Genomic DNA, 26,914 nt, shown 5'->3' on the forward strand with positions numbered 1-26,914 from the left:
TATCTCACAATCATATTGTTGTGGTCTGGTGACCACAGGGAGAGTAAGGTCACCTTAAACAAGGATGGACCCCTCTTAATTCTATGGAAACAGCTTCTACACGGAACACATCTCCACCTTCACCACCCAGAAATGACACAGAGCCAATACAGTCCCCATTCCAACTTTAAAAAGATTATACAGATTTATCACTAAGGTGACGGCTGTAAACGGTTGTCCTAATCCTGAGCTGCATGAACTAATGTCATTTCAATCTTGATAGCAGGTCTATAGTTTGTGCAAACGTGTTATCCTCTAGAAGGTTATTAATACTGGCAGAGATGAGACAGTTTGTTCAATGGGGTGGAATTACTACAGCATAAAACATTTTTTAATGGCACGAAAAAAACTTGTCAATTTCTATCACAATATTCTGGTGTTTAATATACAACTTACAACTCAAAGTGCAGAGCGGAATGGTGTATATAACATAAAGCACAGTGTACAGAGCGGAGTGGAGTATATGACATACAGCACAATCTGCAGAGTGGAGTGGTGTGGCATATATAAAACATACAGCACAATGTACAGAGTGGGGTGGGGTGGAGTATATGACATACAGCACAGTGTACGGAGCAGAGTGGTGTGGAGTATATGACCTACACCACAATCTGCAGAGTGGAGTAGTGTGGAGTATATGGCAAACAGCACAATATACAGACTGGGGTGGGTTGGAGTGGAGTATATGGCATACAGTACAATCTGCAAAGTGGAGTTTGTGGCAAACAGCACAATGTACAGAGTGGGGTGGGTTGGAGTGGAGTATATGGCATACAGCACAGTGTACAGAGCAGAGTGGTGTGGCATATATGGCATACAGCACAATCTGCAGAGTGGAGTAGTGTGGAGTATATGGCATACAGCACAATCTGCAGAGTGGAGTGGAGTGGAGTATGTGGCATAAGGCACAATGTACAGAGTGGGGTTGAGTGGAGTATATGGCATACAGCACAGTGTACAGAGTGGAGTTGTGTGGAGTATATGTCATACAGCACAAGTATAGAGTGGTGTGGAGTATATGGCATACAGCAAAATGTACTGAGTGGTGTGGAGTACATGGCATCCAGCACATTGTACAGAGTGCAGTGGTGTGGAATATATGGCATACAGCACATTGTACAGAGTGGAGTGGAGTATATGGCATACAGCACAATGTACAGACTGGAGTGGAGTATATGGCATACAGCACAATGTACGGAGTGGAGTGGAGTATATGGCATACAGCACAATGTACGGAGTGGAGTGGAGTATATGGCATACAGCACAATGTACAGAGTGGAGTGGAGTATATGGCATACAGCACATTGTACAGAGTGGAGTGGAGTATATGGCATACAGCACAATGTACAGAGTGGAGTGGAGTATATGGCATACAGCACAATGTACAGAGTGGAGTGGAATATATGGCATACAGCACAATGTACAGAGTGGAGTGGAGTATATGGAATACAGCACAATGTACAGAGTGGAGTGGAGTATATGGCATACAGCACAATGTACAGACTGGAGTGGAGTGGAGTATATGGCATACAGCACAATGTACAGAGTGGAGTGGAGTATATGGCATACAGCACAATGTACAGAGTGGAGTGGAGTATATGGCATACAGCACAATGTACAGTTTTGAGTATAAAACATACAGCACAATGTACAGAGTGGAGTGGAGTATATGGCATACAGCACATTGTACAGAGTGGAGTGGAGTATATGGCATACAGCACAATGTACAGAGTGGAGTGGAGTATATGGCATACAGCACAATGTACAGAGTGGAGTGGAATATATGGCATACAGCACAATGTACAGAGTGGAGTGGAGTATATGGCATACAGCACAATGTACAGAGTGGAGTGGAGTATATGGCATACAGCACAATGTACAGTTTTGAGTATAAAACATACAGCACAATGTACAGAGTGGAGTGGAGTATATGGCATACAGCACATTGTACAGAGTGGAGTGGAGTATATGGCATACAGCACAATGTACAGAGTGGAGTGGAGTATATGGCATACAGCACAATGTACAGAGTGGAGTGGAGTATATGGCATACAGCACAATGTACAGAGTGGAGTGGAGTATATGGCATACAGCACAATGTACAGAGTGGAGTGGAGTATATGGCATACAGCACAATGTACAGAGTGGAGTGGAGTATATGGCATACAGCACAATGTACAGAGTGGAGTGGAGTATATGGCATACAGCACAATGTACAGAGTGGAGTGGAATATATGGCATACAGCACAATGTACAGAGTGGAGTGGAGTATATGGCATACAGCACAATGTACAGAGTGGAGTGGAGTATATGGCATACAGCACAATGTACAGTTTTGAGTATAAAACATACAGCACAATGTACAGAGTGGAGTGGAGTATATGGCATACAGCACATTGTACAGAGTGGAGTGAAGTATATGGCATACAGCACAATGTACAGAGTGGAGTGGAGTATATGGCATACAGCACAATGTACAGAGTGGAGTGGAGTATATGGCATACAGCACAATGTACAGAGTGGAGTGGAATATATGGCATACAGCACAATGTACAGAGTGGAGTGGAGTATATGGCATACAGCACAATGTACAGAGTGGAGTGGAATATATGGCATACAGCACAATGTACAGAGTGGAGTGGAGTATATGGCATACAGCACAATGTACAGAGTGGAGTGGAGTATATGGCATACAGCACAATGTACAGTTTTGAGTATAAAACATACAGCACAATGTACAGAGTGGAGTGGAGTATATGGCATACAGCACATTGTACAGAGTGGAGTGGAGTATATGGCATACAGCACAATGTACAGAGTGGAGTGGAGTATATGGCATACAGCACAATGTACAGAGTGGAGTGGAGTATATGGCATACAGCACAATGTACAGAGTGGAGTGGAGTATATGGCATACAGCACAATGTACAGAGTGGAGTGGAGTATATGGCATACAGCACAATGTACAGAGTGGAGTGGAGTATATGGCATACAGCACAATGTACAGAGTGGAGTGGAGTATATGGCATACAGCACAATGTACAGAGTGGAGTGGAATATATGGCATACAGCACAATGTACAGAGTGGAGTGGAGTATATGGCATACAGCACAATGTACAGAGTGGAGTGGAGTATATGGCATACAGCACAATGTACAGTTTTGAGTATAAAACATACAGCACAATGTACAGAGTGGAGTGGAGTATATGGCATACAGCACATTGTACAGAGTGGAGTGAAGTATATGGCATACAGCACAATGTACAGAGTGGAGTGGAGTATATGGCATACAGCACAATGTACAGAGTGGAGTGGAGTATATGGCATACAGCACAATGTACAGAGTGGAGTGGAATATATGGCATACAGCACAATGTACAGAGTGGAGTGGAGTATATGGCATACAGCACAATGTACAGAGTGGAGTGGAGTATATGGCATACAGCACAATGTACAGTTTTAAGTATAAAACATACAGCACAATACGGAGAACGTAGTGGTGTGGAGTATATAACATACAGCACAGTTCACAGAGCTGGGTGGTGTTGAATATAGAACATACAGTGCAGTATACAAATTAGAGTGGGGTACAGAATGCCCGGCAAATGAACAATTTGAAGAGGCATGAACGTCTTGCGAGTGGAGTGGTATAGAATACTCTATGTACAAGACAACAAAGAATGCAGCACTGGAATATGTAAAATCTAGCACAGCATACAGAGAGGAGTTTTTCCTTCACTGTGACTTCCCATCCTCCGTGACATTATTATTGACATTACAGCCTGCTAATCAGTGACAATGTTACCATTGGTCAAAGCAATCCAACCATTAATTAACGCCCAAGAAAAAAATAGATCTCCTCACAACTGAAAGCATGCAATCCCTGTTCTCTGCCAACAAACTGAGGACTGGCTGTAACCCCAGTAGACCCTGGTTAGAACTTTAACAAACAGCACTATTCTTAGAAACAATTGAGGAAAAAATGAACGTATAAGTGATTTATACACCTGCTCTTGCTGTAGGCCCCTACTTTCTCAACCAGGGTTCCTCCAGAGGCTACTAGGGAATCCTTAAAGCGGAGCTCCACCCAAATAGAGAAGCTCTGCTTGTCCCTCTGCTCCCGCCCTCTGCTGTCATCTGGCACCTTTTGGGGGGGTTGCAGGTACCTGGTTTGGCACCCCCTCCTACCCCCGCAGCCTTCTGGGACACTTTTCAGGTCTGAGAAAACCGCAGCCTATTGAAAAAGCTTCAAGGCTTCACTGCTGGTTTCCCTTAGTCAGGATGGCGGCGCCAGCACCATATAGCCGACTGAAGAATCGGCTCAGGTAAGAACACTGCTGGATGCCTGGACAGGTAAGTGCCCTAGTATTAAGAGTCAGCAGCTACAGTAATCGTCAATCACAGACTGTGCCCTCCTCATCACCATTTTTCTCTTGGTGTCAGGAAAACTCATCAGAAGTGAGTGAAGAGGAACGAAGCAGCAGAGAGAAATGGCACTTAGCCCCCGTACACACTGATGCGGCTTTAAAAATCGCACTACTTCAGCGCATGTTCAAATCCGCACATCAGTGCGATTCAATCTGCCAAATTCATTGCAGCTTGCGACTTCATACAACAGAAGTCTATGCAAGTCGCAATTAAATCGGCAAAAAAAAAAGTCACTGCAAAATGAGTCGCAGCAATTTTAACACTTTCATTGCTGACAATGGGGTGCAATTTGTCATGTGATTTGGAGCTGTCAAATCACATGACAAATCGCACTAGTGTGAACGGGGGCTTAGCGCTCAGGATTGAGCCAAGCACACACTATAAAGGGATATGCTTTGTTCACGTCTGAGGTTTACAACCATGTTAAGGCCGGATGGTTCCTCCAAGTTAAAAAAAAAGTTAAAGCCTAGGAATTGAATAATAACTTCACCATTGGAAAATTCATGTGAAACGCGTCTACCTTATCCTACCCTGCTATACCTTGCACTATTTATGTGAATAAAGAACTTCTTCTTCATCCAATTGTTTGGTGGGTGACCAATTTCTCCATGTATGCTGTTTACGGTGGCAAGCCGAGGTTCAGCACCTACCCTGGATTGCAGACATAGACTGGCCTGAGCGGTGTTCCTCCTTTCGTTTAATTATTGTGACTGGACGTCACATGACATCCTTTAGAAAAAGCCGCTCGTGTGCGGCGATCAGTAGTGCGGTGTGTCGCTCAGACTGCATCTCCCATCACAGTAAAGGGCCTTTGACGTTGGGTCTTTACCATGTGATCAGCTGTGTCCAATCACAACTGATCACAGTGTAAATAGGAAGTGCCAGGTATCAGCATTCCTCTAATCACGATGACAGCATGTGAGTAGAGAAGAGCTGATAAGTGGCTTTCCTCACAGGGGGGTTCTGCATTGATAATCAGTGCAGCCTGATCAGCGAGAGCCAATAAGTGGCTTTCCTCACAGGGGGGATCTGCATTGATAATCAGTACAGCCTGATCAGCGATGCCTGCCAGTGCCCACCAGTGATGCCCATCAGTCATGCCAATCAGTGTACATCAGTCATGCCAATCAGTGCCCATGAGTGATGCCTGTTAGTAACTCCTCATCAGTGCCACCCATTAGTGCCCATAAGTGCCATCTATCAGTCCCCATCATTGTCGCCTATCTGTGCCCATAAAGGCTGCCCATCAGTGCTGCCCATTAGTGCCCATTAGTGAAGCCTCATCAGCGCTCATAAGTGAAGCCTCATCACTGCCCATCAGTGAAGCCTCATCACTGCCCATCAGTGAAGCCTCATCACTGCAGCTTCATCAGTGCCACCTCATCAGTGCACATCAGTGCAGCCTCATCAGTACCGCCTCATCACTGCACATCAGTGAAGCCTCATCACTGCAGCTTCCTCAGTGCCACCTCATCAGTGCACATCAGTGCAGCCTCATCAGTACCGCCTCATCACTGCACATCAGTGAAGCCTCATCACTGCAGCTTCATCAGTGCCACCTCATCAGTGCACATCAGTGCAGTCTCATCAGTACCGCCTCATCACTGCACATCAGTGAAGCCTCATCACTGCAGCTTCCTCAGTGCCACCTCCTCAGTGCACATCAGTACCGCCTCATCACTGCACATCAGTGAAGCCTTATCACTGCAGCTTCATCAGTGCCACCTCATCACTGCATCAGTGCAGCCTCATCAGTGCACCCTCATCAGTGCCCATCAGTGCAGCCTCATCAGTGCACATCAGTAAAGGAGAAAAATTACAAAAATTTTATAACAGCAAACAATCTTTTTTTAATGGTTTAGCAAAAAATAAAAAACCCAGTGGTGATTAATTACCACCAAAAAAAATGATAAAAATGTTGTTTGGGTACAGCACTGCATGACTGCGTAATTGTCATTCAAAGTGCGACAGCGCTGAAAACTGAAACTTAGCCTAGGCAGGAAGGGGGTAAAAGTGCCCAGTAGGTAAGTGGTTATGTAAGCCTGGTCTACCTCATCGGCCCCCAAACTGCAGATCAGCACTGTAAATAGCCTACTGTGACCCGCAGACTTGGGCTCCATCTCACTAAGGCACTGCATAGTTTATAAAGTACGCCTTCATATAAGAAACTTTTAATCCATAATTGAAAGTATGCTAAACAAATGGCAGCTTCAAAGGCAGCAATGTGAACAGCATTACAGCAGACGAGGAAGAATCCAGTCAAATATTTCCCTCTCCCCGCCTGAAGACAGCAAACGCTTTGCGGTTTTAAATCCACATTACATTCTTGCTAAAAAAAGGGATTATTATCGCTCGCAACTTTACTGACAAAAGAGCAAATCAGTCCAATATGTCCGGCGAAGGTTTAGCGCCCCTGCTCGGGAAAGTTTTTTTTTTTTTGCTGTCAAGTGGACTGATGCAGAAAAAGCAAAGAAATCGCTGCCAACTCTCCTCCAAATGGGCTGTTTACTCGCCACTAAATGCTCTTCATAACCACAAATATGTTCCCAAACTGCCCATTGTCCACTGGCCCTATCCATTCTGTTCCCACCAACCTACAGCACAGGTTCCCATAGTTACCCCGCTCGCCTATTTACCACCTAAGCCATCAAAGCCACGCACACAATGAGCCCTGCCAGGCTTCCTACGGGGTTAATGCCCGGCAACTGATTAACTAATATACATGTGCCTATGGGAGCCTCCGATCCACTTCCTTCTATAACAAACATCCCCGTCACCGGGGTGGCTGATAAAGTCTGCTGGAAACCATAGACATCATCGCACAAAGAATAGGAAACAATGACAGTTCATTAGAAACACTGAGGACCACAGCCGTTTCTAGGAGCTTTGTCTCAGTCTACAGCCACAGGATTGGTCAGGAGTGCTTAGACGCCATCGCTTTATTATGGTGGCCACGCACGTGTCCATGCGATCGTCCGTTCCATCACAGGGGACTTACTAAGACAAAAACATGCAGAAAAATGTAGAGTCAGGATTCAAACTTCATCTGACTTTACCGTTTGACACCCTCCTAGTATACAGATGTCTTTATATTATACTGTATATACATGTCACTATTATCCTGTATATACATGTCACTATAGTATACTGTATATACATGTCATTATTATCCTGTATATACATGTCACTATATTATACTGTATATACATGTCACTATTATCCTGTATATACATGTCACTATAGTATACTGTATATACATGTCACTATTATCCTGTATATACATGTCACTATATTATACTGTATATACATGTCACTATTATCCTGTATATACATGTCACTATATTATACTGTATATACATGTCACTATTATCCTGTATATATAAGTCACTATATTATACTGTATATACATGTCACTATATTATACTGTATATACATGTCACTATTATCCTGTATATACATGTCACTATATTATACTGTATATGCATGTCACTATTATCCTGTATATATAAGTCACTATATTATACTGTATATACATGTCACTATATTATACTGTATATACATGTCACTATTATCCTGTATATACATGTCACTATATTATACTGTATATACATGTCACTATTATCCTGTATATACATGTCACTATAGTATACTGTATATACATGTCACTATTATCCTGTATATACATGTCACTATATTATACTGTATATGCATGTCACTATTATCCTGTATATATAAGTCACTATATTATACTGTATATACATGTCACTATATTATACTGTATATACATGTCACTATTATCCTGTATATACATGTCACTATATTATACTGTATATACATGTCACTATTATCCTGTATATATAAGTCACTATATTATACTGTATATACATGTCACTATATTATACTGTATATACATGTCACTATTATCCTGTATATACATGTCACTATATTATACTGTATATACATGTCACTATTATCCTGTATATATAAGTCACTATATTATACTGTATATACATGTCACTATATTATACTGTATATACATGTCACTATTATCCTGTATATACATGTCACTATATTATACTGTATATACATGTCACTATTATCCTGTATATATAAGTCACTATATTATACTGTATATACATGTCACTATATTATACTGTATATACATGTCACTATTATCCTGTATATACATGTCACTATATTATACTGTATATGCATGTCACTATTATCCTGTATATATAAGTCACTATATTATACTGTATATACATGTCACTATATTATACTGTATATACATGTCACTATTATCCTGTATATACATGTCACTATATTATACTGTATATACATGTCACTATTATCCTGTATATATAAGTCACTATATTATACTGTATATACATGTCACTATATTATACTGTATATACATGTCACTATTATCCTGTATATACATGTCACTATATTATACTGTATATGCATGTCACTATAGTATACTGTATATACATGTCACTATATTATACTGTATATGCATGTCACTTTTTTATACTGTATGTACGTCATTATATATACACTGTAAATAGATGTCACTATTATACTGTATATACATTTCACTATATTATACATGTCACTATATATATATATATATATATATATATATATATATATATATATATATATATATATACACACTGTAAATAGATGTCACTATTATACTGTATATACATGTCACTATTATACTGTATATAGCTGTCATATATATATATATAATTATACAGATGTCACTATAGTATACTGTATATAGATGTCAATATATTGTACATTGAGGTCTATATATATTGTTTAAAGATCGCACTATATAATACTGTATATACATGTCACTATATAGACAGATGTCGCTATAGTATACTGTATATAGATGTCAATATATATATATATATATATATATATATATATATATATATATATATATATATATATACACACACACACATAGATGTTTCTTTATTATACTGTATATACAGGTCACTATATTAAACTGTATATACATGTCACTATATTATACTGTATGTAGATGTCACTATAGTATACTGTATGTAGATGTCACTATAGTATACTGTATGTAGATGTCACTATATATTGTACACAGATGTCGTTATAATATACTATAGAATACAGTATATAGATGTCACTATATATACTGTATATAGATGTCACTATACATTTATACTGTGTATAGCTGTCACTATATATACACACTGTAAATAGATGTCACTATATTATACTGTATATAGGTGTCAATATATTATACTGTTTGTAGGTGTCACTATACATATATACTGTATATAGATGTCACTACACATATATACTATTTGTTATGTGTCACTATACATATACTGTATATAGATGTCACTACACATATTTTCTGTATATAGGTGTCATTTATATCTATACTGTATATAGATGTCACTATATTACACTATATATAGATGCCACTTTAGATATATACTGTATATAGGTGTCAATATATTATACTGTATGTAGGTGTCACTATACATATATACTGTATATAGGTGTCAATATATCATACTGTATGTAGGTGTCACTATACCTATATACTGTATATAGGTGTCAATATATTATACTGTATGTAGGTGTCACTATACATATATACTGTATATAGGTGTCAATATATCATACTGTATGTAGGTGTCACTATACATATACACTGTATATAGGTGTCAATATATTATACTGTATGTAGGTGTCACTATACATATATACTGTATATAGGTGTCAATATATTATACTGTATGTAGGTGTCACTATACATATATACTGTATATAGGTGTCAATATATCATACTGTATGTAGGTGTCACTATACATATACACTGTATATAGGTGTCAATATATTATACTGTATGTAGGTGTCACTATACATATATACTGTATATAGGTGTCAATATATCATACTGTATGTAGGTGTCACTATACATATACACTGTATATAGGTGTATATATATATTATACTGTATGTAGGTGTCACTATACATTAATACTGTATATTGGTATGGTATCACTATATCATACTGTATTATAAAAAAAAAACATTCATTTGGAGCTCTGTAACAAAGCCTGACCCTCTATTAGAGATCTCTCCATTGATTTAGACCCCCCCCCCCCCATCAATTGATCACAGCGGAATATTGATAATCGCTTTGAAACTCCCAATATCTGTGTATGTGACAGAGAATTCATCATACGGATCTAGTATTAAATCTGACCACATCGATTTCTTTTCTGATAGGAATAACCCATCTATAGCAGACAACCCATATGACACACAATGGGGAAGTGGATTTTGATCCATAGTTGGAAAGTATGGTTGTAAATTATCGATTGCTTAACTGTTTTCACCATGCAATCTCACAATCCGATCAATCAGATCATTATTATTTGTATACAGGCATTATATAGCGCCAACGGTTTACGCAGCGCTTTACAACGTTAGGGCAGACAGTAATACAATTTAATTCAGAAGAAATCAGAGGGATTATCAAATTCATGATCTAAGCAGATCAGTGCTGCCAATCAATGCAATGTGATCAATAGCTTTCCATACTGGACGATCGATTGACTCAGTCGATTCTGGTCTAAATCAAATCAGTGGAATGCGTTTTTAAGCTCAGTATATAACGAATGTATTTCAATCAACCTAGTTCACATTATTGCAGTGCGTTTAAAATAAAATTACAGCGCATAAAATTCAAAATCTGTCAAAAAAAGCATTGGGAACCATATAGTGTAAATCGATGGGAAACGGAGTGACGTCTAATCGATCGGATAATAAAATCGAAGCGTGTGTGGTCACCTATTCCATTTGAGCAGCGAATGAGAATCAGGGAATGAGAATCAGGGTCAGTCCACAGATCATTTACATAATGTGAGTTGTCAGACAATGAGCCCCCATTCCCTCCAGCGATCTCATTCTAATCGGAACAAAGCGAGAGAAGAGTCGGTCAGATGTGACCTCATCCAGCACATGTCCCTTACCTGAGTCATGGCTAGAATCCCATAATCCATCCAAGCCATACAATACAATAGACTTCTCCTCCCGGGGACAGAGGCGATCAGCAATCCATCACTTAAAGGAACGTTCCCCCCAAACTTGCAGACTTTCTGGCTGGGACAGCAGGAACTTGTGTACGATCCTGCCCCCCCTCTTGTCTCAGCCTATGAGAAGTGAGAAGGAGCAGGGAGAGGCAGCTGAACGCCTCCACTGCATTTCAAAGCTGTGCGGAGTCACCGTGTGAGTCTCGGCCAGCGGGCAGCTCGGCCAATCGGAGGCTGGAGGGGGCGTGGCTGCGGCTGCCGAGAGGCGGATTAGAGGGATTAACCAGCTGGGTGCTGGAAGAGCACGGGCTCAGCGCTGTTATCAGGCAGGACAGGGTGACGTCATGTGCAGAGAGCTTCCACTATGGCAGCAAGAGTTCACCTTATCACCTTATTGCATGGAGGGGGGATGGGTATCTCATAAGACACTTCAACACAAGAGCTGACATTCCATTGTTCTCTCTGCTGATTGAATGGCTGGAATAAGTCTAGGTTCACATCCATAGCTCCCAACTGTCCCTGATTTCCAGGGACTGTCCCTGATTTCAAGGGACTTGTCCCTTATTTCGGGGGACTGTCCCTGATTTCAAGGGACTGTCCCTGATTTTGGGGGACTGTCCCTGATTTCGAGGGACTGTCCCTGATTTCGGGGGACTGTCCCTGATTTCAAGGGATTGTCCCTGATTTCGAGGGACTTGTCCCTTATTTCGGGGGACTGTCCCTGATTTCAAGGGACTGTCCCTGATTTTGGGGGACTGTCCCTGATTTCGAGGGACTGTCCCTGATTTCGGGGGACTGTCCCTGATTTCAAGGGATTGTCCCTGATTTCGAGGGACTTGTCCCTTATTTCGGGGGACTGTCCCTGATTTCAAGGGACTGTCCCTGATTTGAGGGGACTGTCCCTGATTTTGAGGGATTGCCCCTGATTTCAAGGGACTTGTCCCCTATTCCGGGGGACTGTCCCTGATTTCGAGGGACTGTCCCTGATTTCTAGGGACTGTCCCTAATTTCAGGGGACTGTCCCTGATTTCTAGGGACTGTCCCTAATTTCAGGGGACTGTCCCTGATTTCGGGGGACTGTCCCTGATTTCTAGGGACTGTCCCTAATTTCAGGGGACTGTCCCTGATTTCGGGGGACTGTCCCTGATTTCGAAGGACTGTCCCTGTTTTCGGGCGACTGTCCCTGTTTTCGAGGGACTGTCCCTGATTTGAGGGGACTGTCCCTGATTTTGAGGGACTGCCCCTGATTTTGAGGGACTTGTGCCTGATTTCAAAGGACTGTCCCTGATTTTGGGGGACTGTCCCTAATTTCAAGGGACTGTCCCTAATTTTGGGGGACTGTCCCTGATTTTGAGGGTCTGTCTCTGATTTAGAGGGACTTGTCCCTGATTTCAAGGGATTGTCCCTGATTTAGTGGGACTGTCCCTGATTTCTAAGGGACTGTCCCTGATTTCGAGGGATTGTCCCTGATTTTGAGGGACTGTCCCTGATTTCGAGGGACTGTCCCTGATTTCAAGGGACTGTCCCTGATTTAGTGGGACTGTCCCTGATTTCTAAGGGACTGTCCCTGATTTCAAGGGATTGTCCCTGATTTCGAGGGATTGTCCCTGATTTCGAGGGACTGTCCCTGATTTCGAAGGACTGTCCCTGATTTCAAAAGACTGTCCCTGATTTTGAGGGACTTGTCCCTGATTTCAAGGGACTGTCCCTGATTTTGAGGGACTGTCCCTGATTTCGAAGGACTGTCCCTGATTTCGAGGGACTTTCCCTGATTTCAAAGGACTGTCCCTGATTTTGGGGGACTGTCCCTAATTTCAAGGGACTGTCCCTAATTTCGGGGGACTGTCCCTGATTTTGAGCGTCTGTCTCTGATTTAGAGGGACTTGTCCCTGATTTCGTGGGACTGTCCCTGATTTTGAGTGTCTGTCTCTGATTTAGAGGGACTTGTCCCTGATTTCAAGGGACTGTCTCTGATTTCGGGGGACTGTCCCTGATTTCGAAGGACTGTCCCTGATTTGGCACAAAGTCCCTCTGTCCCTGTTTGCACCCCATTTGTCCCTCATTTTGGTCAGATCTATATAGTTGTATAGAAAATGCATTCTTTAGCTTTCCAAAAAGTGTTTCCCAGTGCTAAACCTTTCATCCCATTTCTAAATTGCTGCGTTTGTAAATATCAAACCCAGTATAAAGGAATAGTAGTGGTAAAAAAAAGCACTTGTAGATTTAACTAATCATTTTGTTTGTAGAATTCTCCTTTAAGGGGGCGTGGCAGGGGGTGTGTCCTATGCCTACATACTTTTACTAATAGGTGTCCCTCATTCCCAATTCAAAATGTTGGGAGGTATGGGAGGTATGGGAGGTATGGGAGGTATGCTCATCTATGCGGCTGATGTGTTTTTTGTCTTTAAACCCATGTTTATGGGTGCATTTTGTCATGCGTTTTGTGGACTTTTTTTATGTCCCTAAGTGTCGGTTCACACATATGTGATGCGGGAACCCTGCCAATCCACATTCCCGCATCGCAGTCGACTCGCAGGCAGTTCACACTGCCGTATGCGAATCACTGGGGATGTCAATACAAAATTAACGACACCCCCAGAAAAGTTTGCATATCGCAGTGCGAACTGTCAATTCGGACATGAATCGGGTCGCATAGGTGTGCCCGGGGGGCGTGTGGCGATTCCGGATGTGCCGTGTTTCTGGGACTCTCGGCAAAGAGCCGATCAAATGTAAACAAGGAAGTGCAGTTTATCGGCTTTTTCTCTCTCACGCTGACAGAGTGTGAGGGGAGGAGAGGTGATAAGCGGCATCTCCTCACAGGGAATACGTGCAAAGGTAATCAGGACACTGATTATCGCTGCCCTGATTATATTGCAGCCCAGCAGTGCCCATCAGTGATGCCACTCTGTGCCCATCAGTGACACCACTCTGTGCCCATCAGTTATGACAATCAGTGCTGCCTTTAAGTCCCCATCGATGCCTGCTTGTCAGTGCTGCCCATTAGTTCTGCCCATCAGTGCCACCTATCATTGCCCATAAGTGCCGACCATCAGTGCCGCCTAACAGTGTCCATCAGTGCTGCATATCAGTGCCCATCAGTGCTGAATATTAGTCCCTCCTCATCAGTGCCACCCCCGAGTGGGAATACATGTAAAGGTAATTAGGGCACTGATCATCAGTGCCCTGATTACAATGCAGCCCCAACAGTGCCTATCAGTAATGCCACTCTGTGCCCATCAGTGACACCAGTCTGTGCCCATCAGTGAGACAAACCTGTGCCCATCAGTTATGCCAATCAGTGCTGCCTTTAAGTACCCATCAATGCTGCCCATCAGTGCCACCCATCAGTGCCACCTATCATTGCCCATAAGTGCTGCCTATCAGTGCCCATCAATTCCACCTATCAGTGCCGCCTATTAGTTCCACCTATCAGTGTCCTCATCAGTGCCACCCCAGAGTCTGAGGTGAGGAGAGTTGATACGCGCCATCTCCTCACAGCTCATCATCAGTGCCATGATTACAATGCAGCCCCAACAGTGCCCATCAGTGATGCCACTCTGTGCCCATCAGTGACACCAGTCTGTCCCCATCAGTTATGCCAATCAGTGCTGCCTTTAGGTACCCATCAGTGTCACCCATCAGTGCCCATCAGTGCTGCCCATCAGTGCCACCTCTCATTGCCCATAAGTGCTGCCTATTAGTGCCCATTAATGACACCTATCAGTGTTTATCAGTATGACCTACCAGTGCCCATCAGTGCTGAATATCAGTGCCCATCAGTGCTGCATTTTAGTGCCTCCTCATTAGTGCCACCCCATCAGTGCTGCCCCATCAGTGCCCCTCAGTGTCGCCTCATTAGTGCCCATCAATGCCACCTCATTAGTGCTCATCAGTGCAACCTATCAGAGCCCATCAGTGCAGCCTCATCAGTGCACATCAGTGAAGGAGAAAAATTACTTATTTACAAAGAAAAAACTTTTTTTTTTCATTTTTTTTTTTTTTAGAAAAAAATAAAAACCCCAGCAGTGATTAAATACCACCAAAAGAAAGCTCTACTTGTGTGAAGAAAACGATAAAAAATTAATTTGGGTACAGTGTTGTATGACCGCGCAATTGTCATTCAAAGTGGAAAGGATATGGAAAGGGCCAGGGACTTTTTCAGGTTTTTGGTTCCATGGACTTCAATGGAGCGTACAGGTATTGAAAAATCCTAAATGCACCTGGAAAATGCAAACTGCAACCTGTATAGGTGTGAGCTTGGATTATCCACCAGTTAATAATGCACTTTATGGAATTTTTATTGTTGGGATAATATTTATTTACTCATTTATTTAGCTGTCTATGTATGATTTATTGGCACATTAATTAATAGCATAGAGATATCTATTGATTTATTGCAGTCAGCACCTTATGGTTTAGCAAGCGCTATATATAGTCTCAACCCCTAAGACTATTTTCCTTTTTTCGATAATCCATGTCCTTAGTCTGCATGTCTTCAGCAAACTGTTTGCAGGCTTTCTTGTGCATCATCTTTAGAAGAGGCTTCCTTCTGGGAGGACAGCCATGCAGATCAATTTGATGCACGGCGTATGGTCTGAGAACTGACAGACTGACCCCCCTGAACTTCTGCAGCAATGCTGGCAGCACTCATACATCTATTTCCCAAAGACAACCTATGGATATGAGCACATGCACTTAACTTCTTTGGTCGACCATGGCTAGGCCTGTTCTGAGTTGAACCTGGTAAACCGCTGTATGGTCTTGGCCACCGTGCTGCAGCTCAGTTTCAGGGTCTTGGCAATGTTCTTATAACCTAGGCCATCTTTATGTAGAGCAACAATTCTTTTTTCAGATCCTCAGAGAGTTCTTTGCCATGAGGTGCCATGTTGAACTTCCAGTGACCAGTATGAGAGAGTGAGAGCGATAACACCAAATTTAACACACCTGCTCCCCATTCACACCTCAGACCTTGTAACACTAACGAGTCACATGACACCGGGGAGGGAAAATGGCTAATTGGGCCCAATTTGGACATTTTCACTTAGGGGTGTACTCACTTTTGTTGTCAGCGGTTTATACATTAATGGCTGTGTGTTGAGTTTTTTTGAGGGGACAGCACATTTACACTGTTATACAAGCTGTACACTCACTATTTTACATTGTAGCAAAGTGTCATTTCTGCAGTGTTGTCACATGAAAAGATATAATGAAATATTTACAAAAATGTGAGGGGTCACGCAGGGCCGTCTTTATTATGGATTGGACCCTGGGCAAACATTTTCTTGGACCCTCCCAAATCCACTTATCAACTATTTTCAGGCAGTGCTTGCTCAAGGGGCAGCTGCTTTGGGCCCCAAAACAATGACTGGGCCCGGGGCAGCTGCCCCTTTTGCCCTGCCTTAAAGATGGCCCTGGAGGGGTGTACTCACTTTTGTGAGATACTGTATAAGTCTTGGTATCAGGGCCGATCAGCAGGTCCGCCGGGCTCTATGTCCGTCCCTACGTGCCGATCGTTCTGCACACAGGCAGAATAGCGGTTTGCCTATGTAAACAAGGCAGATTGCTAATCTGTCAGTATGAAAGACATTGATCCTGTGGTCCTGCAAAGCAGGGACAAGGATCTTTGCCTTTCTTAGTAAAAGCTCCTCCCCCCCCCCCCCCACGGTGAGAAAACAATTGTTAGTCACACCATTTAACCCCTTGATCTCCCCTGATGTTAACCCCTTCCCAGCCAGCGTCATTAGTACAGTGACAGTGCATATTTTTGCACTGATTACTGTATTAGTGTCACTGGTTCCCACAAAGTGTCACTTAGACTCCTTTCACACTGAAAGTCGCGTGACTTTGAAGCGACTTGAAGCAATGCCTGTGTAATCTTGAGGTCTATGGAGCTCAAGTTGCATCAAAGTCAAACAATAGTAGTGCAGGGACTACTTTGAAGTCGCTGGGACTTGAAGTCATACAGATATGAACTGTACTCATTGGAAATCATGGGGTAATACTTGTCATGCCACTTTGCAGTCCCAAGTCGCAGAATGAGTCTCACAAGTGTTAAAGAGGTCTTAGTGTCAGATTTGTACGCCGTAATATCGCAGTCCCGCTATACATCGCTGATTGCCGTCATTACTAGTGAAAAAAGAAATATGTCCCCAGATTTCATTTTAAAAATCTGGTCACCTTAACCACTTTACCACCGGAGGATTTTGCTGTCTTACGTCTGAGCCACTTTTTGCGATTCGGCACTGTGCGACTTTAACTGATAATTGCGCGGTCATGCAACGCCGTACCCAAACGAAATTGACGTCCTTTTTTTCCCACAAATAGAGCTTTCTTTTGGTAGTATTTGATCACCTGTGCGATTTGTACTTTTTGCGCTATAAACAAAAAAAGAGCGACAATTTTGAAAAAATAACAATATTTTTCATATGAAATTCCCCCCCCCCCCCCCCCAAAAAATGTAAAAATCAAAATTTTTTATCATTTTAGGCCAATTTGTTTTCTGCTACATATTTTTGGTAAAAAAAATCGCAATAAGCGTATTTTGATTGGTTTGCGCAAAAGCTATTGCGTTTACTAACTAAGGGAAAGATTTCTGTAGTTTTTCTTTTTTTATTTAATGAGTAATGGCGGCGATCTGCGATTTTTTTGCGGGACTGCGACATTGCTGCGGACAGATCGGACCCTTGACTGAAATTTTTGACAACTTTGGGGGTACCAGTGACATTACTACAGTAATCAGTGCTATACATATGCACTGTTACTGTAAAAATGACACTGGCAGGGAAGGGGTTAATTTTATTGGAGAAGGAGGGGTTAATGTATGCCTGGTGCTTACTGACGTGTGTAGGGGGAGGTGACTGAGTGACACAGGGACAGATTGCAGGTTCAGCTATGCTGAACCCTGCAATCTGACCCTGCCTGTCACTTAGGAGATCCACCAGCTTTGTTTACACAAGCGGGCGGATCTCCAGACTCGATTCCCAGACGATTGGGGAAGAGCAGCGGCGATCGCCACTGCTCCGCCCCTGGCCCGACTCCTGCTGTGACTGAATACAGCGGGAGCGAGCCCCCGGCGGCGCGCACGCGCCGCCGAGAAAGGGGAGTGTCTGATGACGTAGATCTACGTCGTCAGACGATAACGAACCACTTTGCCGCAGTAGAGCTCTAGTGAGCAGCGGCAAAGTGGTTAACTTAGCTGGAGTGGCAATGATTAAATGCATCCCTCCACATGAAAAGTTAAATCCCCTGGAACTCCCTATCCTAATCTGTCCGGCTATCTCCTACTCTGGCTGCCTTTAGGCCATCTCTGAAAACTCATCTCTTCAGGGAAGCCTATCACACCTCCAATTAGTCTTTTATCACTTCCATCAGCTCATTCCCCACAGTTACAACTTTTTGTACTACATGCCACACCCTCTTAGATTGTAAGCTCTTATGAGCAGGGGCCCTCTTAACCCTCTTGTATTTTTTCATATTGTAACTGTGCTGCCTCCCTTTTATATCATATGTCGGTGCTATATAAATCCTGTATAATAATAATAATAATCCGATAATGCCTCTAATCAGACCCTGGGCGCAAATACTCTGGATCTAAGGACCTCAATGCCTTATATCAGCAGCAGCCTAGCATTAGGAATCACACACATCATTCAGTAAGAGCAGTGCCGATACTTATTCCATTTAACTGGATTAGAACCCATACACGTTGGAGAGATTGTAAAGCATCCAGTGTGTATGTGCTCAAAGTCCAGATTTGTGCAGCTTCCAGAACGGCAAGATTTACGGATCTGGGCGCAGCAGCGCAATGCCCATTGCTAATGAAACTTTAGCTTTCTTTTTTCCAAAAGGAAAGAGGCCCAGCTTATGATCCGGTACATAGGCTCATTGCATTTACAAAACACCATGCATCCAACATACACCTTATTACCAAAAGTATTGGGACGCCTGCCTTTACATGCACATGAACTTTAATGGCATCCCAGTCTTAGTCTGTAGGGTTCAATATTGAGTTGGCCCACCTTTGCAGCTATAACAGCTTCAACTCTTCTAAGGAGGCTGTACACAAGATTTAGGTATGTGTCTATGGGAATGTTTGACCATTCTTTTAGAAGCTCATTTGTGAAGTGAGGCACTGATGTTGGAAGGCCTGGCTCGCAGTCTCCACTCTAATTCATCCTAAATGTGTTCTATCAGGTTGAGGTGTGCGGGCCAATCAAGTTCCTCCACCCAAAACTCGCTCATCAATGTCTTTATGGACCTTGCTTTGGGTACTGGTTCTAAATATTTGGTGGAGGGAGGAATCTGGTGTGGGGTTGTTTTCAGGGGTTGGGCTTGGACCCTTAGTTCTAGTGAAGATAACTCTTAAGGCGTCAGCATACCAAGACATTTTAGACAATTTCACGCTCCCAACATTGAGGGAACAGTTTGGGGATGGCCCCTTCCTCTTCCAACATGACTGTGGACCAGTGCACAAAGCAAGGTCCATAAAGACATGGATGAGCGAGTTTAGGGTGGAGGAACTTGATTGTCCTGACCTCAACCCAATAGAACAACTTTGAAATTAATTAGAGACTGCGAGTCAGGCCTTCTCACCCACATCAGTGCCTTACCTCACAAATGTGCTTCTGGAAGAATGGTCAAAAATTCCCATAGACACACTCCTAAATCTTTTAGACAGCCTTCCCAGAAGAGTTGGAGCTGTTATAGCTGTAAAGGGTGGGACAACTCAATATTGAACCCTACGGACTAAAACTGGGATGACATTAAAGTTCATGTGCGTGTTAAGGCAGGTGTCCCAATACTTAATAATATAAGTAATATAATGGTAATTTAGTGTATTTAGAAGTGTGCTGAATGCTGAAGATCTCTTCAATGCATGCGGCAGTGTGACAAAAAGGTATTAATTGCTTGTTTTGCAGGATTAGCCATATTTCGCATGTTAACATTAATGACTTAGTCCCCTAAATCCCTAAATGCTACTGACAGGCTGCAGTATATACAGTATGTCATTTTTTATTTTGCCCATAGTTCTATAGCTAAGTCCTGGACTTTATATAATATTCAATCTCCAGTTGGTGCAGTTATAGGCTATCTATAATATATACAGTATGTTACTTAGGTGATTTCAGCATGATGTAATATATTCATTATTTATAATGGTTTTGAACAATGCTAATTAATAATGTATATTAAAATGAATTTTCTGCATGATTTCTTTTTGTTTTATGCGCTTTAAATGATTAACTATACCGTTCTTTTCTTATCTCTTTTTTAGAACAATGTTTATTTTAGCAGGATTGGGTGGCAAGCCCAAATATAGACAGAGAAGGGTCAGATGTGCACGCATGATGTACTATGTAGGCCCAGCCCCTGTTTTAAGGCAACCAATAGACTTAACCTCCCTGGCGGTATGATTCTTTCCGATTTTAGGTGCTGAAAGCGGTACAATTATTTTGCTAGTAATTCTTAAGAATGAGCAGCCCAAACCAACTATTTACATATGATTTTTTTTTTTACTGTGCGTTCTTCTTTGTAACATCTCGGGTATGATAAAGTTTGAAACACAAAATCAAAAATTATAATATAATAAATAACTATAAATAAGTTAAAGTATATACAGTGGGTACGGAAAGTATTCAGACCCCCTTAAATTTTTCACACAGAATTGTTGACATTGTTGCAGATTTATTAAAAAAGAAAAACTGAAATATCACATGGTCCTAAGTATTCAGACCCTTTGCTCAGTATTTAGTAGAAGCCCCCTTTTGATCTAATACAGCCAGGAGTCTTTTTGGGAAAGATGCAACAAGTCTTTCACACCTGGATTTGGGGATCCTCTGCCATTCCTCCTTGCAGATCCTCTCCAGTTCTGTCAGGTTGGATGGTAAACGTTGGTGGACAGCCATTTTTAGGTCTCTCCAGAGATGCTCAATTGGGTTTAAGTCAGGGCTCTGGCTGGGCCATTAAAGAACAGTCACTGAGTTGTTGTGAAGCCACTCCTTCGTTATTTTAGCTGTGTGCTTAGGGTCATTGTCTTGTTGGAAGGTAAACCTTCAGCCCAGTCTGAGGTCCAGAGCACTCTGGAGAAGGTTTTTGTCCAGGATATCCCTGTACTTGGCCGCATTTATCTTTCCCTCGATTGCAACCAGTCGTCCTGTCCCTGCAGCTGAAAAACACCCCCACAGCATGATGCTGCCACCACCATGCTTCACTGTTGGGACTGTATTGGACAGGTGATGAGCAGTGCCTGGTTTTCTCCACACATACCGCTTAGAATTAAGGCCAAAAAGTTCTATTTTGGTCTCATCAGACCAGAGAATCTTATTTCTCACCATCTTGGAGTCCTTCAGGTGTTTTTTAGCAAACTCCATGCGGGCTTTCATGTGTCTTACACTGAGGAGAGGCTTCCGTCGGGCCACTCTGCCATTAAGCCCCGACTGGTGGAGGGCTGCAGTGATGGTTGACTTTCTACAACTTTCTCCCATCTCCTGACTGCATCTCTGGAGCTCAGCCACAGTGATCTTTGGGTTCTTCTTTACCTCTCTCACCAAGGCTCTTCTCCCCCGATAGCTCAGTTTGGCCGGACGGCCAGCTCTAGGAAGGGTTCTGGTCGTCCCAAACGTCTTCCATTTGAGGATTATGGAGGCCACTGTGCTCTTAGGAACCTTAAGTGCAGCAGAAATCTTTTTGTAACCTTGGCCAGATCTGTGCCTTGCCACAATTCTGTCTCTGAGCTCTTCAGGCAGTTCCTTTGACCTCATGATTCTCATTTGCTCTGACATGCATTGTGATCTGGAAGGTCTTATATAGACAGGTGTGTGGCTTTCCTAATCAAGTCCAATCAGTATAATCAAACACAGCTGGACTCAAATGAAGGTGTAGAACCATCTCAAGGATGATCAGAAGAAATGGAAAGCACCTGAGTTAAATATATGAGTGTCACAGCAAAGGGTCTGAATACTTAGGACCATGTGATATTTCAGTTTTTCTTTTTGAATAAATCTGCAACAATGTCAACAATTCTGTGTTTTTCTGTCAGTATGGGGTGCTATGTGTACATTCATGAGGAAGAAGAATGAACCTAAATGATTTTAGAAAATGGCTGCAATATAATAAAGAGTGAAAAATGTAAGGGGGTCTGAATACTTTCCGTAGCCACTGTATATATATATATATATATATATATATATATATATATATATATATATATATATATGTATACATATATTTTATATATATATATATATATATATATATATATACGTATACATATATATATATATATGTACATACACACATATATATATATATATATATATATATATATATACACACGTGTGTGTATATGTGTGTATTTATATATATATATATATATATATATATATATATATATATATATATATATATATATATATATATATATAGAAAGTGCAATAAAACTGCAGGAAAGGGCACTGGGGGGGGCAAACTAATATCAATTTATTTTATTTTGTAATTAAATCAGTGTGTTTGTGTTTTTTACTTTTCAAATTTGCCGCCGCTTCCACCCCCCTGCGAGCGTCACGTCACAGGAGACGGAAGGCGGGGCTCACAAGCATCGGGCGGAAGATCCGAAGGGACACATCGCTGGATCCCGGCGACAAGGTAAGTAACCCTCTACAAGGATCCAGCAATGCCCCCTGGCGGTACCCCGAGTGTGGCTCGGGGTTACCGCTTATGGCAGTGAAATCCCACCCCAAGCCACACTCGGGAATACCACCAGGGAGGTTAAGAGGACAATTGCCTAATCTTAGAAAATCTGCTCCAATCACTATTACTACATACTGGTTCTAGCTCTAGTGACAATATGCTATACGTAGATCAGATGAGCCAAGCTTGTAGGTTTGTGTCTCGTTCTTCCATGCCCATTGCCTGAGGGAGATTAGATTGTAGTTGCGTGTCCAACCTTTATCCTAAATCTCTGAGTAGTTTAAACAGAAACGCACTGGTTGCATTGACATACTTGTTTACATCATAGAAGGGAGTAGATAGCCCAGTATGAACTTATTTTGGGGTAAACAACGCTAAACAGACAACAATGTATTACCTTTCCAACTACTTTACCGCAGGACTGTCTGAGGATGCCCTATGGACGTTATCTTGTCACTTCTGAATTTGGCCAGAGGAGGAGACAGTCAATAAATGCCTATAGTGATCTTTAAAGTGCCTTAAAGTGTATTACCACTTTTGCAGCTAAATTGGGCTAACGCCTATTTTATTGATGGGTGTTTCCATTACCGCAATATAACTATAAAAAATTGTAAAAAAATTACTGGTTACCTCTTAAATTGCTTTACACTGCTTTGTAATCCGTAGAAAGGGGCTGTGGAGTAATGATTAAAGTGGTTGTTAACCCACACTGCTAAGTTTCTATAATCTTCTTTTTTTTCCAATGTGTCCTAGTGTTCCTGTCACTGTGTTTTAGGCCTCATGCACACTGGATGTTATCAAAACATCAGTAGAAAGCTGTAGCTTGAAGGAGTTTTTCAGCAGTAACTTTTTTCAGCGTTTTTCAGCATTTTTCAGCTGTTTTCAGCTGTTTTTAGCTTTTTTCAGCTGTAGCATTCTTTAACTTTTTTATAACAAAACTATACTCCCTTAAAAGCTTATGGCTCAAAAACATTGATAAACGCAGAATAGCCATGTTTTTCAGCATTTTTTTGGGGTTTTTCAACTATTATCAGAGTTAGAGCGTTTTTACAGCTGAAAAATGCCTCCTGATACCCACTAGTTCTGGGGGGGGGGGGGGGGGTTTCCAGCCAGAAAACGCAGCTGCCAAAAACTGCTGATAGCAGCCTAGGTATGCATGGACACATAGGATAACATTCTTGGGAGTTTACTGGCTGCAGAAAAAAATGTCTGACGCCAAAAACAGCAGTTGTAAAAATGTCCAGTGTGCATGAGGCCTTATAAAAAAAATGCTGTTTCTATTTGTTTTCCGAGCGCTGATCGGCCGTCACGTGACCCACAGCCTCTCTCCTCTCTCTGCCTGACAGCTGCAGCAGGGGGGGTCGAGATTCCCCTACTGGCGTCAGTCAGGAGGGGAGGAGGAGAGAGCCGGCTGGTCACGTGACGGCCAAGCGGTGCTCAGAAAACAGGTAGAAACTGCATTTTTTTCTAATAAAACACAGTAACAGGAGCACCTAGCATTAGGAAAAAAAAGAGGATTATATAAGATATTAAAAGGTTGTGTGTGTGTGGGGGGGGGGGCACCAGACACAGGAGCAGAAAACAGGGAGGGGAGAGGGGAGGAGGACAGAGGGAGACAGAGGAGGACAGGAGAGCTGCGGATGATGGAGGCACATACACTGACCACGGTGTCAGGGCTCAGCAGCCATGACACACCGTGGTCAGTTTACAGAGGGGAGGGCAGAAACTGGAGGGATCAGCAATGTATTGCCCGGGCCAATTTTCAGCTTTCAATTGGGTGGCCATGCAACACTGTGCCCAAATTACATTTTTCTCATTTTTTTCACACAAATAGAGCTTTCTTTTAGTGGTATTTGATCACCACTGGGTTTCTTATTTTTTCCTAAAAAAAAACGAAAAGAATGAAAATTTTGAAAAAAACAAACAAACATTTTTTTCATAGTTTTTTTTAAAAATTTGCAAACAGGTAATTTTTCTCCTTCACTGATGTGCGCTGATGAGGCTGCACTGATGGGCACTGATGGGCACTGATAGGCTGCACTGACAGGCACTGATGAGGCAGCACTGGTAGGTGGCACTGATGAGCACCGATGAGGCAGCACTGGTGGGTACTGATGAGGCTGCACTGATGGGTGGCACTGATGTACACTGATAGGTAGCACTACTGGACTCTCATAGGCGGCACTGAAGGACGCTGATAGGTGGCACTGGTAGGCAGCACTGATGGACACTGATTTGTGGCACATAGGTATCCATATATAGATATTGATAAGTGTATGTCTGAATGCTAACTAACTAACTAATCTCTACTTAGTTGGCATGGAGTAGTTTAAGCCATCTGTCAATTTACCAAACCATCTGACTGATGTCCACATGAGTGGTGCTTAGAAAGTTTGCAACAGTCAGGCAGTCCATTAATGGTACAAAGTTCTTTCCTGCAACCATGGGTAGCAGGGAAGTAATTTGCATGATTACACCATCAGAACAGACAGTTTTTACAGGGGAATCCCTCCTGCCGAGACCTTGTATTCTCTCGGCTTTGGAGGGGGAGTGGGGGCCGGAGGGGGGGATAGCCATCCCTTCTAGGAGAAGGCAGTGATTATTACTAGCGGCTATAACGGCCACTTGCGATAATCACAAGTAAATCTGTCATGCTGGTTGTTGAACCAGCTGAGATTCGAACTGTCTGTGGCCGACCTTAGATTGCCTCCAATCTTTTTCACAGTTGTTTGGATTGTTCTGTGTGACAATGTACATCTATACCTCTAGGCAGTATAATAGATAAGGGAGCACATTTTAAAAAAGTAATGACAATAACACTTTCTGATTAAAGACATATAAAGTCTATTTGAACATTAGGGTGTGTCCAGTTGGAAATATTTAACTTAAGGACCGCCAACAGTACATATACTGCGGCAGGGTGGCCCTTAAGCGCAAAATCATGTACATATATGTGATATTGCTATAAGGCACTAGGGGGAGCTGTGTTCCCACTGTGATTAGCTACAGCGGGAGCCAGTCCGCAGATCTGGGGGCCACGATCGCCGCCAGCCACCCGCGATTGTCAAGGAGACTGGCAGAACGGCCGTCTGTCTATGTAAACAAGGCAGACAGCTGTTCTGTCAGACAGGAAGGGAAAGATTGTGTGTTCCTAGTAATCAGGAACACTGATCTCTCCTTTTCTGCAGTCAGTCCATCCCCCACACAGTTAGAAACCACTCCCTAAGGGCACACTTAACACCTTGATCGCACCTGATGTTAACCCTGTCCCTACCAGTGTAATTTATACAGTAACAGTGCATATTATTTAGCACTGATCCCTGTATTGGTGTCACTGGTCCCCAAAAAGTGTCACTGAGTGTCAGAACTGTCTGCCGCAATGTCGCAGTCCTGCTAAAAAACGCTGAATGCCGCCCTTACTAATAAAAACAATAAAAAAAATCAAAAGTCCAAAAATCTATTCCATAGTTTGTAAACGTTATAACTTTTGCACAAACCAATTAACCACTTCAGCCCTGGAAGGTTTTACCCCCTTAATGACCAGGCCATTTTTTGCGATTTTGGCACTGCGTTACTTTAATGGAAAATTGCACGGTTGTGCGACGCTGTACCCAAATACAATTGATGTCCTTTTTTTCCCCACAATCAGAGCATTCTT

The 26,914-nt window shown here is 42.3% G+C and overlaps 1 protein-coding gene across 3 annotated transcripts in view; it reads right to left on the reverse strand.

Annotated features, from left to right (window-relative positions):
* The window catches only part of MID1 (midline 1), a 726,570-nt gene that overhangs the window by 286,634 nt on the left and 413,022 nt on the right, over window positions 1-26,914 (reverse strand). The window contains exon 1 of one of the 3 annotated variants that reach the window (XM_082245436.1): window positions 11,509-11,740. The exons of the other annotated variants lie outside the window; for them this stretch is intronic. The gene's annotated coding sequence lies outside the window, so the exon portion shown is untranslated. Of the gene's footprint in view, window positions 1-11,508; window positions 11,741-26,914 lie in introns of those variants that run through there. 3 annotated transcript variants of the gene reach the window in all.

Source organism: Pelophylax lessonae (assembly GCF_965119305.1).
Source record: "Pelophylax lessonae genome assembly, chromosome: 2".
In the NCBI taxonomy this organism is placed as follows: domain Eukaryota; kingdom Metazoa; phylum Chordata; class Amphibia; order Anura; family Ranidae; genus Pelophylax; species Pelophylax lessonae.